This window comes from Oryctolagus cuniculus, chromosome 7 (assembly GCF_051225735.1).
Source record: "Oryctolagus cuniculus isolate XC-2025 breed Fujian yellow rabbit chromosome 7, ASM5122573v1, whole genome shotgun sequence".
NCBI lineage: Eukaryota > Metazoa > Chordata > Mammalia > Lagomorpha > Leporidae > Oryctolagus > Oryctolagus cuniculus.
In genome coordinates, this window is record NC_142873.1 from 49,681,957 (window position 1) to 49,698,287 (window position 16,331).

Sequence of the window (16,331 nt, forward strand, 5' to 3'; positions counted from 1 at the left end):
TGATTCACTCCCTAAATGGCAGGAACAGCCGGAGTTGGGCCAATCCAAAGCCAGGAGCCAGGAGCCTCCTCCTCGTCTCCCACATGGGTGCAGGGATGGGTGGGGGGAGCAGGGGCGGAGAAAGTGAGAGAGCCAGCATGCTCCCATTCATTGGCTCACTCCCCAAAGCACCTGGACCATCCTGCACTGCCCTCCTAGGCCATAAACAGAGAGCTGGGTTGGAGGAGGAGCAGCTGGGACACGAACTGGCACCCACTACACCACACGCTGGCACCACATTCCTCAGTTTTTCTTCTGGTAGGAAAGAGTTATGCATTCTGACTCCTTAGCTGAGAACAGAGAGAGAGAGAGAGAGAGAGAGAGAGACTATATAAACATCCTTTGCAGCCAACTTGCTTGTGTTAATAATTCACAGCTCCCCAGGGGTCCTCCCTGTCCTGGACCCCTGAGTTCCACTCAACAGTCATGTGGGGCTACCATGTGTGTCCCTCCTCCCACACATCTCCTTGCCCTGCTGTAAAACATTTATCTCAGTCCTGCATCTGGACCCTGGACTAATACATTCCTCCAGAGGAATGCAGACTTCCCTGGCCGCTTCTCCGGGTGGTGGATGAGGCTGGAGTCACACAGGGCGGAGGAAAGGCTGACTGTCATAAACATTGACTCTGGACAGGGACAGAGAACCACTGGAGCTTGAAAAGCTGGGCCCAGAGTAAGTTAATGAGCGACTAACAGGCAAGGTAGGACCGGGGCTATCGTACCTGAAGTGGGAGTAAGAATTTGTGGAGTTCAGGGATGGTCTCTTCCGAGCCAGGCAGATAGGTAGAGCAGAAAGAGTGCTGGCCAAAGAAGCAAAAGTACAGAGTTCAGCCATGGCTCTGCCGTGAACTTGGGATAACCTTGGCTAAGCTACTTCCCCTTTGTGGTCTTTGCTTCACAGTCAAAGGATTGGGGTGGTCTAACTCAATAGCAACAAAAGCAAGCTGATTTTTAACATGAGGAAAGGATACACATTTCTTCACAGAGGATATCAGTGACCAGTAAGTCCATGAAAAGCTGTTCAACATCATAAATTTTCAGGGAAATACAAATCGAAACCATGATGAGGTGTCATCTCATACCCATAACCAGATGCTGACAAAAACTCAACAAACCAGAAAACAGGGGTTCACAAGGAAGTGGAGAAATAGGAACATTTTTGCATTGCTGGTAGGAACATAAAATGGTGGAGCCACTGTGGATAACAGTACGTAGTTCCTTACAAAACTAAATATATGAAGGGGCAGACATTTGGCACAGTGGGTTAAGCTGCCCCTTGGGACGCCCATATCCCATATCAGAGTGCTGGTTCAAGTCCTGGCTACACTGCTTCCAATCCAGCTTCCTGCTAATGTGCCTGGGAAGCCCTGGATGATGGCCCAAGTGCTTGAGTCTTTGCCGCACTCATGGGAGATGCAGATGGAGTTCTGAGCTCCTGCCTTTGGCCTGGGCTAGCCCCTGCTATTCCAGGCAAAAAGTGAGTGAACCAGAGGATGGAAGATCTTTCTCTCTGTCTGTCTCTCCTTCTCTGTTATTCTGCCTTTAAAATAGATAAATGAATCTTAAAAAAATATATATTATCCAGCAATTCTCCTTCTAGGCATACACAAAAAATTGAAAGCAGAGAGTTGAACCCGTTTGCCCATTTATACATCTGTGTTCATGGCAATGTTATGTACAATAGCCAAAAAGGTGGAAGAAGGTGGTGGAATTGGGATGCTCTTTGGGATGCCTGCATTCCATGTCAGCGTGCCTGGGTTTGAGTCCTGCTCCACCTCTGATCCACTTTCTTGTGAATATGACAAGAAGTCAGGGTCTGGGGGAGGGAAGAGTGGGAAGTCAGTGTTGAATGGGTTCCGAGTTTCATTTTTTGCAGGAGGGAAAAGTTCTGGAGCTGGACAATGATGATGGCCGCCCAACCATATGACAACACTGAATGCCACTGAAGTGTGCATTTGAAAGTGGTTGAAGTGGTACATTTTATGTTATCTATATGTTGCCATAATTAAAAAAGTCAGAGGCTCTGGAGTGCCGTGGGTAGGTTACTAGAATGCCAAGATACGGATCCCTTCCACTGTTGAATGGACCAGGCAGAGCCAAGCACAGCTGAAACCCTCAGGGAGGTCACTCCCACCATACACATATTATAATGCTGAAAATGTCTACTTTCTTAGCCTCCTTGTCAAGCATAACATATACAGAGAAAAGTGCTTAGAAAGAAAATGCATAGCTCAATAATTAATCATAAACACTGAGAAACCAGGAATTAGAATCTTACTAGTATCCCAAAAGGGTCGCCTTCTAGGCAGGCATCCCCCCAAGTCCTGCTATGCATTTGGACATTGTACAAATGGAATCCTACAATGAAGACAAATGAACTACAAATATTCATGGCAACACAGGTAAATTTCGCAACCATCTAACTGAATGAAACAAACCAGACATACACATACATGACATTTTATTAAAAAAAAAGAAAAAAAAACAATCAGCGGTGGGTGTTTGGCACAGTGGTTTAGTTTCTGTTTGGGCTACTCACATCCCCTATAGGAACGCTTGAGTTTGAGTCTTGGTTCCGCTTCCAATTCCAGCTTCCTGCCAATGCGCACAATGGAAAGCAGCAGATGATGACTCAAAGTAGTTGTGTCCCTGCCACCCATGTGGGAGACCGGGATTGAATTCTAGGACCCTGGCTTCAGGCTGATGTAGCCCTGACTGCTGCAGGCATTTGGAGATTGAACCAACAGATGGAAAATCTTACTCTGTCTGTTTCTCTAGGCCTTTCAAAAATCCTTAGCATTTACTTTTATTCTTTGTCATAAGTCAACTATTAATATATGTATGGGTCTGTTTGGGAGCTTTCTGATCTATTCCATTGGTTCATTGTCTTGTGCCAATATCATGATGTAATAATTACTGTCTTGTCCAGTACAGCAACTCCTTCTTTCTTATTTTTCAAACTAGCCTGTCAAGTTTTACCAAAAAGCAAAGTAAACAAATCCTGTGGAAATTCGATTGAGAATACTTTGATCTGTAGATCAGTTTGGAGAGAATTGATATCTTTACAGTCTTGAAGTTTTCAATCCCTGAATGTGTACGATCTTCACTTAGGTTTCTTTGTAGATGTTTTCCAGTTTTCTACAGGTATGCCAAAATATTGATCCCTTCAACCTTCGGTGAACGAGTCTGGACAGCATCGGGTAGTTGGCCCTAACCAAGTCACTCCACCTTTGAAAAACTGCCTCTGCTTAACCTACTGACCTGTACAATTCTGATCAATTTCTATGTGTGATGTGATGGGAAGAGTATTGGAAGCGTTGAGAAGTCTTTATAGTTTTCCATTTTTGACCAGTTGCACGAAACTTGATGTTGTAAGAATGCTGTCCACGCTGCCCTCAAACATTCTAAACTCCTGAGTTGCCCACTGTGTACTCCTAGCTCATTTGTTTTCATGAGTCTGAACAATGTGTGCCCATAAATTAAGAGAGCTTATTCTTGGCAAAAAAAAAAAAAAAAAGAAAGAAAGAAAGAAAGAAAGAAAGAAAGAAAGAAAGAAAGAAAGAAAGAAAGAAAGAAAAGAAATTATAATAATGTTATTACATACTGGGCCATTACCAGGCCTGGACCGACCCTCTACCAATGTCTTCCTACTTAAGTCTCTGAGCAGTTTTCTGAGGTGGTCAGTATTATCTATGTTTTGCAGGGGAAATGCTGGATCTTTGTATATTTTTTCCCCCTGAGAAGGGAGAGTGAGAGAGAGATCAATCCAATGCTCTAGTTTACACCCAAAATTCTTGTGTGTGTGTGTGTGTGTGTGTGTTTAAGAGGAGGAGGAGGAGAAAGAGAGAGAGCCACAGAGAGGAAGAGAGACAGTGATCCCATCCACTGGTTCATGCCCAGCAAGCCAGGAGGAGCAAGGCACTCAGTCCAGGCCTCCCACGTGGTAGGCAGGGATCCAATTACTTGAGCTATCACTGCTGCCTCCCTGGGTCTGCATTAGCAGGAAGCTGGGCTGGGCTTCCCGCTATTGAGCCCAAGGACTGCATTGTTGGGTGCTGCAGGGATCTTTACCAACATCTTAACCACTAGGCTAAATGGCTGCCTCCCCAAAGCTGGGTCTTTGGAAAGCAGCATAACGATTAAGTGGTAGAACCATTTCTGGCAGACTAGGTAATCTGAAAATGCTCCCTCTGTAAAGTTCATAGGAATACTGGGTAAAATACATCAATTTTTTTTTCATATGGCTATTTGAGCTTAGAAGAAAGGAAAAGAAATCTCTAAGCCCAGAAATGAAGAGAAAGGTGAAACCGGTAACCAAGCAATTTATTTTCATCAGGTTACTTGGGAACAGGAGATCGGACCTAGGAACTAAGAACCTGCATAGAGCTGAGGCCCTCCAAGTCTGTTCTCAGCGAGAGTGTGGGCTGAAGACAAGTCCTGTGGGCAAAGAGAGTCATTCATTCAATAACATCTTTCAGAAAGTTACTCTAGGCCAGGCTTATCTTCCAGGCACTCCGGACACAATGGAAAAAATACAAATCCTTGCCCTGGGGGAATTTGCATTCTGGTAGGGGAGAGACAGAAAATAATCAATAAACACCATATGAGGATGCTAAAAGGGGATATATTTATGGAAGAAAAAAAAAAAACAGGGAAAAAGGGGTCAGGGAGATTACTTCCTACCTTGGTCTGGCTTGTGGGAGGGGGGAAAAAAAGAGTTGTTTCCTGCAGATTTGCAGCTGTAGGTCTGGACTGAGATATGCTTGGGCTGTAACCAACGGTAATTATTGGCGTGATCCAGGAACACCCGGGCAAGTGTTGAACATCCGTTGGCCAAGGCTGTGGTGTTTTCCTCCCCATCCCAGGGGTCCCAGCCCAGTTGCCCAACAAAAGCAAAAGGCTCTGCCCAGGCTGCCAGGTGCTTCCATTGCTACAGCTCAAACCAGCTTGAGCTCCCAAGGAAACAAAACAAAGCAATTCATGGGAGATTTCGGATTCAGTACAGAATCTGTTCATAACTTGTAGCTATGTGCCCTCTACGGGTACACCCGGACTTAACGCCACGCACCCTCAAGGATAGGGCTGCCTTACACGGTATTTAGAATTTTGGAGACTTAGGGTTGGAAGGGATCCAAGAGCTCACCTGCTCCAGTTGGGCAAAACACTGCCTGAGGAGCCAGGCCGGGCAGTGCTGGCTCTGCAATCCTCGGGCAGGATTATCAACCAGGTGAATTTAAGCTTTCTTATCTGTAGGAGGGGTATCACCTCATAGGTTTGTGATGAAGGTCAAGCAAGATAACGGCTATCAAGGCTTACCTGGCACAAGATAGGTAGTTATTTTCCCTCCTCACTGATGTCTGGGTCTATAAACAATATCAGTCAATAAAAAGACTTACTCTGATTTGCCATAATCAGTTAAGAGCCACCCCAGACCTTGTTAAATCTAAAGTTAGGGCAACTATGATTCAGCTGAGTGTTCCATGGAAATGGTTTGGCTGTTTCCAGAACTTGCCCACTTTTGCTTAGTGTTGAACCAGCACAGCACCAGCACAGGGAAGGCTGGTGGCCACAGGGGGACGGGGTAGAGAAGCCTTTTTTTCTTTTTTCCACTCTTTTTTTTGGGGGGGAGTGTTAAAATACACTTTACTGGTTTAGGCTCTATTTTCCTGCTGAATTTTTTAAATTAAAACAAATATAATGAAAATTAAAAATGTTATTTCAAAAAATATTAAGTTGAAAACCTTAAGGTATTTGTTATTTACATGCAGGACGATTCATCTATTTTAGGCATGTAGTTTGATGAAGCAGGTGGGCAGCCATCCATCTGCACATTGGAGAGCGAGCCCTGGCCTTAAAACTTCCCTTGTTACCTGGTGACTTTCAGAAGATTTGCATATCAGCTGGGAAATCATGTAACAAGTCTTGAAGTCACTAAGTGACTTCTGGGGGGGGGGAGGCTTTTTTCTGCCAAAGGCTATTTGGATATTTATAACGTCACTCATAGGCCATACAAAGTGATCAACTTAAAAATTAGCCTGCTAGAGACTTATTGAATTTCGAGTCTCATCCGTGGTACCAGGTTACTTTGGCAGGGCTAGACCAAGTGATGTCACGGGGCCTTCTACAGCCCCACTAGACCATCTCCCAGGGTGAAGCACTTTTCTTGAGTTTTGGAGAAAGGAAGGCCTGTGGGATCGATGCACCAGCGCTCAAACATGTGAAGAGCTGTTGTGTGCGGACATAACAGGTGCTGCCCACAGGGTGGAGGTGAGGGGTGGTTTAACTTAACCTAAGAAACAAACTTCTGAAAACAATGTAATAACAACCCTGAGCGGGAGAGGCAGAGAGTTAAGCAGGAATCACTTCACATCAAACACGTGGGATAGGGTACACCAGAATTGCAATCCGGGTGTGTGGCTCCTCAACCCAGGTGTTCTCATTCTCTTCGCTGCGTTGGAAGACAACAGGCTGCCGAGAGGGCACTAGCCTCCAGGTAGAAGATGACCTGGTACGAGGAAGCACCTCAGATGCCTGCCGGTTTAAGCCGTTCACCCATTGGCTCAGCTCATGTCTTTGTGGGGGGTAGAGCCTTGACAAGTGACCCTTCCAGTATGGGGGGGGGAGGGGAGGGAGGGGAGGGGGAGGGGCGAGGCCCCTCGTTTGCCTTTGCTTTGCCTCGCAGCCTGGAGCAGTCTCTTGCCCTGATTTGCAGTGTGGGTTGAGGATCCAGGTCAGCGAGAAGCTGGTGCTGGAGCTGCCTGCGTGGGTGCCGCTGACAGGAGTCAGCTGCAGATCCCGGGGCTGAGCACGGCACTGGCGCCCAGCGGGGGCAGCGGGGCAGAGGAGCTGGCGCAAATGCCTCCCACCTGCTCCACCGGGCTTGCCTGCGCAGCGCTGCGCGCGCGGAACAAAAGATCAGCTAGATTGGAGACGGGAAGCAGCAAGCTCAGGTGAGAAAGGGAGAAGGAAGCGAGTGTATAAGAAGGGAGCCTGGGCGCTAAGAGCACGTGCGTGCGTTACCCGCTGAAGTCCTGGGGGGTAGGCAAGTAAGAACTTCCAGGGCAGCGAGGAGGAAGGATGACCAAGCTGAGGGCTTCTTGGCCCCCTGGCCTTCCGCTGGGTGAGGGTTGCACAGGCCCCTGCTCCCCAGGAAGGCCTTGGTGTGTGAGGATGCTCTGGTGATGAGCCTTGGCCCTGACCTTGGTTCTGGGGGCAGTAGAGGCTCTTGACAGGGTGTTGGTTGAGTGTGACCAAGGCACCCACCAGAGGGACAACCAAGGAAGGCAGAGGCACCTCCTCCCTGGCTGCCCCTCCCTCCACTACTCCCCTCTCCCCTCCCCACCTCTGGGAGGTGCAGGCCGGAAGCAGTATCCAGCGTGGTGGGACAAGTGGGCGAGAGCCTTGGGTTTGCTGAGGGTTTTTCAGGCTCCGCAGCCCGGGGCGCAGCCAGCTGGCAGGGAGCAGGACAGAGGTCACCTGCATCGGACCACAAGTCCCTGTTAAATACATCAGCTTTTAAATCAATCTTTGTTCAAAGTCCAGTGAGTTCCAAGACTAGTGCTCAGCAGCAGAGAGAGTTCCCGAGCGAACAGAGCGGCTCCTCTTCGTTCCAGACGCAGGTAAGGACGCGCTCCCAGTCCCCGGGGCCGAGGGTGCTGGCCCCCCGGGCCAGGCGACCTTGTTTTGCTCAGTGAGTAGCTGACTGTTGAGGGCAGAAGAGAGGCTGGGGGTTGGGGGAGGGAGCCAGGCCCTTTGGGGCTGGGGGGCCTGGGTGGGGGTGCTGGGGATTTGTCCACACGCAGAGAATTTTTCTTTTTCTCTGCTGGAGATGTCCCTACCCGCTACACGGTCAGGGCTGCGTGGCGGAGGGAATGGTAGACTGAGGTGAGAAAAAGCTCCCGGGGCTGTGTGGGCGCTGGATGTGCAGCCAGAGGGAGCAAAGCCGCAGTCCCAGGAGCTTTCTACTGTGCCAGGGCTTTGAGTGTTAGGGAAGACTTCCTTCTGAAAGCAGATCTTAGAGGACACAGTTAACTTCCCTTTCCCGCTGGTTAATAAAGCGGGCACCTCTTGTCCCTGTACTGCATTGTAGGGCTAGGAAGTGAGCATGCCTAGGCCAGCTGAATTGTCAAACACAGCACCCCCAGGCTCTATCTGCCCAGTAGTTTAGAAGTTGCCTGGTTTAATGTGACCCCCGGGAGAAAAAAATCGTGACTTTGAAGTTCTCCCCCAATGATTGTGACATGCAGGCAGTTTTGGGAGCCACGAGGGGCTCATTTGCTAAGCAGAGGGGGCAGGGGACTTAAAGACTACTCTTACTAAGGGTTCACCAGCCAGCAAGACTCCTGGTCTGGGTTGGATCCAGTGAGGAACACGGTTGGGCCTGCTCCGCGAGAGGAACGAGTTCTTCCTTATTTACTAAAATCTCTGCAGTGTGGCACCCAGGTTTTTGGTTCTGCAGCCAGAAGTGCCAGGTGTGTGTGTGGGGGGGTGAGTTTGACTGTCTCGGCCCTCAGCTGTCCAGGCGCATGGAGTCAGTCTTTCCCCAGCATGGAACCTGGGGACTTGGAGTTTTATGATGGATGGCCAAGGAAATTGTTCTTGCTTTGGACTCTTTTGTGCATTCTCTGCACCATGAAATATGCAGTCATTAGGAATGATATCTTAGGTTCATGGATCACTGCTAGACAGCTGCTGGGCACCTGGGGGAAAGGAGCTCGACCTGGAATACAAATGGCCAGGGTTTGGATTCTGTTGTTGGCCATTAGCCAAGTCGCTCAACCAATAGGAGCCACAGGAAGGCCTCTCGGCTTTTCCCCAAGGTTGTACTGAAAATAAAATTAGAAGAATGTGTTTGAGGGTATGAAAAGCACAAACAGAAGATGCTTACGTTTGAATGTTTGGATCTGTAGAACAGTGGCAAGAAACAGCCTTGCAGGCAGTGAGGAGACCTTGTCCCAGGCTTTCAGTCTCCAGGAGCCTCCGTGTGCTCAACTGCAAATAAAGGGGTGAGCTGACATGACCACTGATGTCCTTTCAGTGCACCCAGATAACCACTCGGGCACATCCTGGAGGCTTGATCAAGTGTTACCGCCCCAGGAAGGACTTTCTAAGGACAGGCTTCCTCCTCCAGCCCACCGCTGTCTGTCACTCACGGCCTTTATCCTCAGAGGCGGTCTTGCCTGCTTTCTGCTGTCCCCTTTGCCAGATGTTAAGCCTCAGGAGAGAAGGACTCTTGCCCTGTGGGTAACCTGCATTCCCTGCTCTTCAAACAGTAGCTGGCACTGAACAGAAGTTTAGGAAATGACTGTGGCAGGGGAGGACCTGGAAGAATAGCCACAGGCTGTTTGATAAGCTGCCCCGGTATGTGGTCACCTGGGTGGGGCTCAGCTGGTCCCACCTGGATTAAATGAGCCTCACGTTTTGAGTAGTGAGCTGGAGCTGAAGGTGTTTCCCTCAGCCCTCCGGGACCCCTTCCCTTAGACTTTCTTTTTTTTTTTTTTTTTTTGACAGGCAGAGTGGACAGTGAGAGAGACAGAGAGAAAGGTCTTCCTTTGCCGTTGGTTCACCCTCCAATGGCCGCCGCGGCCGGCGCGCTGCGGCCGGCGCACCGCGCTGATCCAATGGCAGGAGCCAGGAGCCAGGTGCTTTTCCTGGTCTCCCATGGGGTGCAGGGCCCAAGCACCTGGGCCATCCTCCACTGCACTCCCTGGCCACAGCAGAGAGCTGGCCTGGAAGAGGGGCAACCGGGACAGAATCCGGCGCCCCAACCGGGACTAGAACCCGGTGTGCCAGCGCCGCTAGGCGGAGGATTAGCCTAGTGAGCCGCGGCGCCGGCCCCTTAGACTTTCATGAGTCACCGTCCAGATTCCCTTCATCTCTTTGCCTCACAGTTAGAAGTGTCGGTGTTGGAAACGGAAAGCTGTGTTCCAGACCAGACCTGGGACACATAATAAGACTATTTCCTTATCGGGCAAATGGACACAGTAGATCCTAGCACCTGATGTTATAAGGGTTAAATGGGAGGATGCATATAGTGCCTGGTGCAACCTAAGCCTGCTGTTCCAATGAACATTGGACGGCTGTGTGATATGCTTAATCCCAGGGAGTGGAGGAATCCAGGCCGTGGCAGGAGTTGGATTAAGTAAGGAAGATGGTCTCCAGTCCACCTGATAGCTGCTCTTGGTTTGAGATGGCCGCCAAGTTTTTAAGATTTTATCTATTTGAGAGGTAGAGTTACAGATGGAGGGAGAGACAGACAAAGGTCTTCGATCTGCGGGTTCACTCCCCAGATGGCTGCAATGGCTGGAGCTGGGCTGATCTGAAGCCAGGAGCTTCTGGGTCTCCCATGTGGATGCAGGGGCTCAAGCACCTGGGCCATCTTCTGCCTTCCCGGGCCACGGCAGAGCTGGATCAGAAGAGGAGCAGCCAGGACATGAACTGGCACCCATATGGGATGCTGGTGCCACAGGCAGAGGCTTAGCCCACTGTGTCACAGCACCAGCCCCAGCCATCAACCTCTGAGGCACCAAGTCTGGTTAGAGGCACAAATCTGGATTCACGAAGCTGGGTGGAAGGAACCATGAAGTCCTATTAGGAACATAATCAGACCCAGAATATTCCATGGTCTTTCTGCCAATTGTATTGAGTGCATACCTGGTGGGGGTGAGAATACAGACTGGGGTGACGGACCCTTGCTTTTAAGGGAACTTAAGTTGATGGGGACGCAAGACATAAACCCTAGTGTAAGGTGCTTCATTCTCACCTGACTATCCTTTCGACATGCCCTCTGGGCTTTCTGCACAGTCACCATTGCACAAATGTAACTTGTGCTGTCCCTTCTGCCTGGAATGCCTTCTTTCTCCCAGGTCGAATGACTTCCCACAGCTGGGAGGCAGGATAGATAGTGAAAGAAGCCTGGACCCATCTGGGTTTGAATCCAGGATCTGTTTAACCACAGAGCCACGAGAAATGAACTTTTCAGTTCCCCTCCCCACCTTGTAAAATGACCCATGAGGATTAAATTGGACTCAGAGTTCCTGGGCTGATTCCTGGAGGCCAGCAGAAGCTCAGTCAATGTGTGTAACAGAATCTTCATGTAAATATCCAAACACCTGTGCTGTTATTCCATGGTTGGGTTTTGAGTCTCCTCACTGGGCTCCAGGCTCTTTGTAGGGCAGGGTACTGTCTGATGTGGATTGTGCCCTCATACTTGTCCTGCAGCAGGTCCTAAATATAACTTGAATAGGTGATTCTTGAAATTCAGAAGCTGTGATACCTTCAGACTGTGTTGGCCGTGCAAAGCTTTGTGCATGTGAACCTAAAAATGGAACTAAGCTTTAAATGGGTAAGCCTTAAACTTATTCACTTGGAAAAATGTTTGCTCAGAATCACTGTGAGGGGCTGGCACTGTGCACAGTGGGTTAAAGCTCTGGCCATTCCGAGTCTTGGCTGCTCTTCTTCCGGTCCAGCTCTCTGCTGTGGCCTGGGAAAGCAGAAGATGGCCCAAGTCCTTGGGCCCCTGCACCTGTGTGGGAGACCCAGAAGAAGCTCCTGGCTTCGGATCAGCACAACTTTGGCCGTTGCGGCCAATTGGAGTGAACCAGCGGATGGAAGACCTCCCTCCCCACCTCCCCATCTCTCCTCTCTCTGTTAACTCTGACTTTCAAGTAAATAAAATCTTAAAATCTGTGAATGAGTCAGAAGTGGGGACCATCCGCCAGGCAGCGAGTGTGGCATGAGCAGAGGGCAGCCTGGCTGTGGGTGGCTGCACACAGCTCTGTTTGCATGCTGGGGAGCAGGCAGATGAGCTGCAACTGGGGTAGGCTGAGCAAGTGGTCTGGGCTTCTGTTCCTTGAATTCAGTTTTCAGGGACAAGGTTGGGAACTTTGGGAGGCAGTGACTGGGAAGGACTTCAGGTGGGAGTCCAGACCTAGGAAAGGAGAGAGAGGCTAGAAAAGCAAGTTCCAAGTGTCTTGTAATGCAAGATGCTAATCTGGGGGAAGTCCCAGCCTCAGCCACTCCTCAGAGTGGTTTGGCTGTTGTCAGGTTCCTGGTCGATAGCTCCTATGGGTGCCTCTGTTTCCACACTATGTTGGCTCCCTCTCTCTCTCCAAACTCCTAAAATGTCTAGAGAAGAAACAGAAGTGGGAAAGGCCGTGGCCATTCGCCCGGAGTCCTGTGATATAGGGTGAAGTGTTTTTCATGGTGGCGGGGGTGGGGGTGGGGGTGGGGTACTTGGTACCAGTAAGCCAAATGAAGTTTGGGATAAGCAGATTCCAGTTTTTATCATAAATGAGAAAAAATTAAGCACTGGACCTGGGACTTGCGCCTTTTCAGATAATTCTCGATGGAATACATGCCATTAGTTTCCCACACTTGATATCTGTCTTTGGCCAAGATCAAACAGGGACTATCATAATGGAGAAGTATAGGAAATCCCTGTTTTAGGGCTTTGCTTATCTTTGGATTTTTGATACTTAAATATACTTCGGTGTTTGAATTTCCACTGGTTTTGCTTTTCAAAGTAGAACTTCAGGTGGCCTGAAGTATTATCTGAATCAAAAATGCAGGCTCTGCTCTAGGTAAAACATGTTGGAAAAAGATGAAGTTGAATTGCCTTTATCTTCCATGCTAGAGACATCTGTCAGTACCAGCTCACCTGTAGTAGGATTTCATTTTTTATTAAAAATATTTATTTGAAAGGTGGGGGAAAGGGGAGGATATCTTCCATCCACTGATTCACTCCCCAGATGGCTGCAGTAGCTAGGGTGGGGCCAGGCCAAAGCCAGAAGCTTCATCCAGGTCTCCCACATTGGGGAGTAGGACCCAAGCACGTGGTCCATCATGCACTGCTTTCACAGGTGCATCAGCAGGGAGCTGGACCAGAAGTGCAGCAGCCAGGACTCAAACTGGTGCTCTGATCTAGGATGCAGGCATTGCAAGGGGTGGCTTAACCTGCCATGCCACAGTGCCGGCCCCAGTAATACTTCTTTTATAGTGTTAGGAGAAACAGTGCATGCCTGGGCTTTCTGGCAGACTCTGTAAGATCACGGCTGGCGGAGGGTGTGAAGCCCTCGTGTCAGGGCTGATGACTATAGGGAGCTCTCAATCTGCCACTGGTTGCAGACTTCACAGCACACAGTCTCCACCAGCTGTCTTTTCCTAACCAAAGTGTGGTGCTCCTTGCTGTTTCTCTTCATGGAGCACACACGTGCTGGAGGAGCAGCATTCCATGCAGAGGCACCTGGTCAAACTCCGGGGGATGTTGCCCTTTTGCTGAAGTTCCAAGTGTTTTACAGACGAGCATGGAGTTCAGTTATTGGAAGGCCAATGACATCTAGCTTGAATGCTGCTGGAGAGATCCTGCCCCCTTTTCCCCTTATGACTCAGTGAAACATGTTTTACTCAGTGGTTGCAAATCCTTTCATAGCTGCGGTAGCTGGCGTTAAACGCTTCTCACCGGCTGTCTTGCGAAGTTTTTACTGTTGAGGTTTTTTCATGGTGTCGCATGCCCTGTGGGACAGGCTCTGCTATTTTTGTACACTGCCTGCATAACTGATTCCTAATTACTGTTAGATAAGGTGATGGGTTGTAGATTCCCGTATTTATGGAATACCAGGTGTTCTGGACATCGGGAGCTAGGGGAGGACAGTGGCACTGGGCTTGGTCTTTCCTGATGGTGGCCGCTGCAGCTGACCACCACCCACCAAGCTGCCATCTGCTTTTCTGCTCCAAGAAGGATGCTGCGTATCCCACTTCCTTTCCCGAATCTTCTGGACGTTCAGGGATGCTGTGTGGTGGGGGGTCTGTTCACTAGTTGCTCCCTGGCTGCCATGGTCCACGTGTGGGCCAGGTCTCCGTGGAGAAGGTCACGCTGCCCTTACCGTATTTTCTCCAGCCTGGTCTGTGTCTTTGGTTCCTCGTGCTCCCTGCCGTGAGCACGTGGTGGGACCCTTGGGACAGCTTCATCCTGAAGTTCTGGTAAAGCTATCTGGATTCTTATAGCTCCATGATGCATAGCATTTGGTTAAATTTTGTAATTCTCTAGCTTTCAGACTTACATGAAACTTGCGGGTCCAGGGAAATCCAAGCTCATTAGTTGAGAGTTGTTGCATGCGGAATCTTTCGCCCTGACTCTTCAGCAGCTAAAATTAGCTTTGCAGAGGTTTCCTGGAGGGAGTGAAGGACTCCAGGCCTGGTAATCAAGGTGCCCAAGGGTCCCTGTGCCATTCTCTCCTCTTGTGAGCTTCAAAGAGAAAAACGAGAAACACCGATGAAATTTCTCCTAGAAAACGGGATTCCCACTGCACTGGGGGTCCCGCGAGAGGGCAGGGAAGGTGTGGGCCTCTCTGCTCCAGGTGCCGTGCCTGGGTGGAGCCTCCTGTTTGCTGCCTGAAGTGGTCCACACCTACTTCCCCTTCACACCTTCGGCTCACACATGTTTTCACAACAAGCAAGTCTGAAACTAGGGTTAGAAGCTCTGTTTAGCTCTAGAACCTTGTTCTTTCTAATGCGCTTTGCTGAAGTAGAAAGCTGGGGAAAATGGAAATGAAAACAGACTCCCTTTACATTAGCAACATGCTCATGCGGCTGTTTCGAACTTTCATTACTGGGAGTGACTGTTTAAGGATTTTTTTAAAAGATTTATTTACTTAAGTCAGAGTTACACAGAGAGGAGAGACGGAGGTCTTCCATCCGCTGGTTCACTCCCCAGTTGGCCACAACGGCTGGAGCTGCACCTATCCGAAGCCAGGAGCCAGGAGCTTCTTCTGGGTCTCCCACATGGGTGCAGGGGTCCAAGGAGTTAGGCCATCTTCCACTGCTTTCCCAGGCCATAGCAGAGAGCTGGATAGGAAGAGGAGCAGCTGGGACTAGAACCAGCGCCCAAATGGGATGCCGGTGCTTCAGGCCAGGGTGTTAACCCACTGCGCCACAGTGCTGGCCCCTCTGAGGATTTTCTTAAAAGTTGATTTTCCCATATCCCTTAACTTTTGCAACTGCTTCCTCAGTGGCTGCTGCTTTCCTTCCGTCACTCATCCTGCTGAAGCTGTTCCTGAAATGTCTCCTCTTCCCAGGCCTATCCTCCTGGCTTCTCTTTTCTGCAAATGTATGTGGGCCCCGTAGTCTGAAATTCCAGCCCTGGGCTCATTATAAATCTGGAAATCCTCACTTCCTGTTTTTTAAGCACACCAAACCCCAATATAGGAGAAAAGTTACCACTCTATTCTTGTTGTATGAGGAGAATTCAAACATTTCATGTAACATGCACATTATAAAAAGACCATGGACTTTAAAATTTTTTTACGGGGCAGGTACTGTGGCTCAGCAGGTGAAGCTACTGTTTGGGATGAGTGTATCCCCTATCAGAGCACCGGGTCAAGTCCTGGTTCCTCACCTTCTGATCAAGCTTCCTGCTAATGCATGCTGAGAGGCAGTGCGTGATGGCCTAAATGCTAGGGCCCCTGTGCCCATGTAGGAGACCTTCCTGGAGTTCCTGGCTTCAGCTTGGTCTAACCCTGACTGCTGTGGCCATTTGGAGAGTGAACCAGTGGACAGATGATGATCTCTCTTATTAGTCTCTGTTACTCTGCCTTTCTTTTTTTTTTAAAGATTTATTTTGTTTATTTGAAAAAGTTAGAGAGGTAGAGACAGAGAGGTCTTCCATCCGGTGGTTCACTCCCCAGCCAGCGCTGCGCCAATCCGAAGCTAGGAGCCAGGAGCTTCTTCCAGGTCTCTCATGTGGGTGCAGGGGCCCAAGGACTTGGGCCATCTTCTACTGCTTTCCCAGGTGATAGCAGAGAGCTGGATCGGAAGAGGAGCAGCCGGTACTAGAAGTGGTACCCACATGGGATGGCGGCACTTCAGGCCAGGGAGTTAACCTGCTGTGCCACAGCGCCAGCCCCAACTCTGCCTTTCATGTAAATAAATAAGCAAATCTTAATTTTTTTGGTGAAAATATACTCATTCTAGGGAAGGTGTTTGGCTTAGTAGGGATGCCTGCGTTTTACGTTGGAGTACCTGGGTTCAAGTCCTGATTTCAGCTTCTTACTGATGAACACCCAGGAAGGTAACATGATGGGTCAAGTCTGATCCCTGCCACCCACACGGGAGCTCTGGGTGGGCTCCTGGCTCCTGCCTTTGGCCTGGGCCAGCCCCAGCTGCTGGGGTGTCTGCAGAGTGAACCAGCAGATGGGAGGGTGTTCTTTCCCGTTCTTTCACCATCTCATTCTCTCCCCTCTCCTTCTCGAATTTGAAAAACTGAGGTTCTGTCACATATTATGGTGAGGGAAAAA

At 49.4% G+C, this 16,331-nt stretch overlaps 1 protein-coding gene across 11 annotated transcripts in view; it reads left to right on the top strand.

Moving 5' to 3' along the window:
- Positions 1–16,331, top strand: part of PDZK1 (PDZ domain containing 1) — a 54,089-nt gene that overhangs the window by 9,107 nt on the left and 28,651 nt on the right. For 9 of the 11 annotated variants that reach the window (XM_089336610.1, XM_089336611.1, XM_089336616.1 and 6 more), the window contains exon 1: positions 7,599–7,658. The exons of 1 other annotated variant lie outside the window; for it this stretch is intronic. The gene's annotated coding sequence lies outside the window, so the exon portion shown is untranslated. 11 annotated transcript variants of the gene reach the window in all.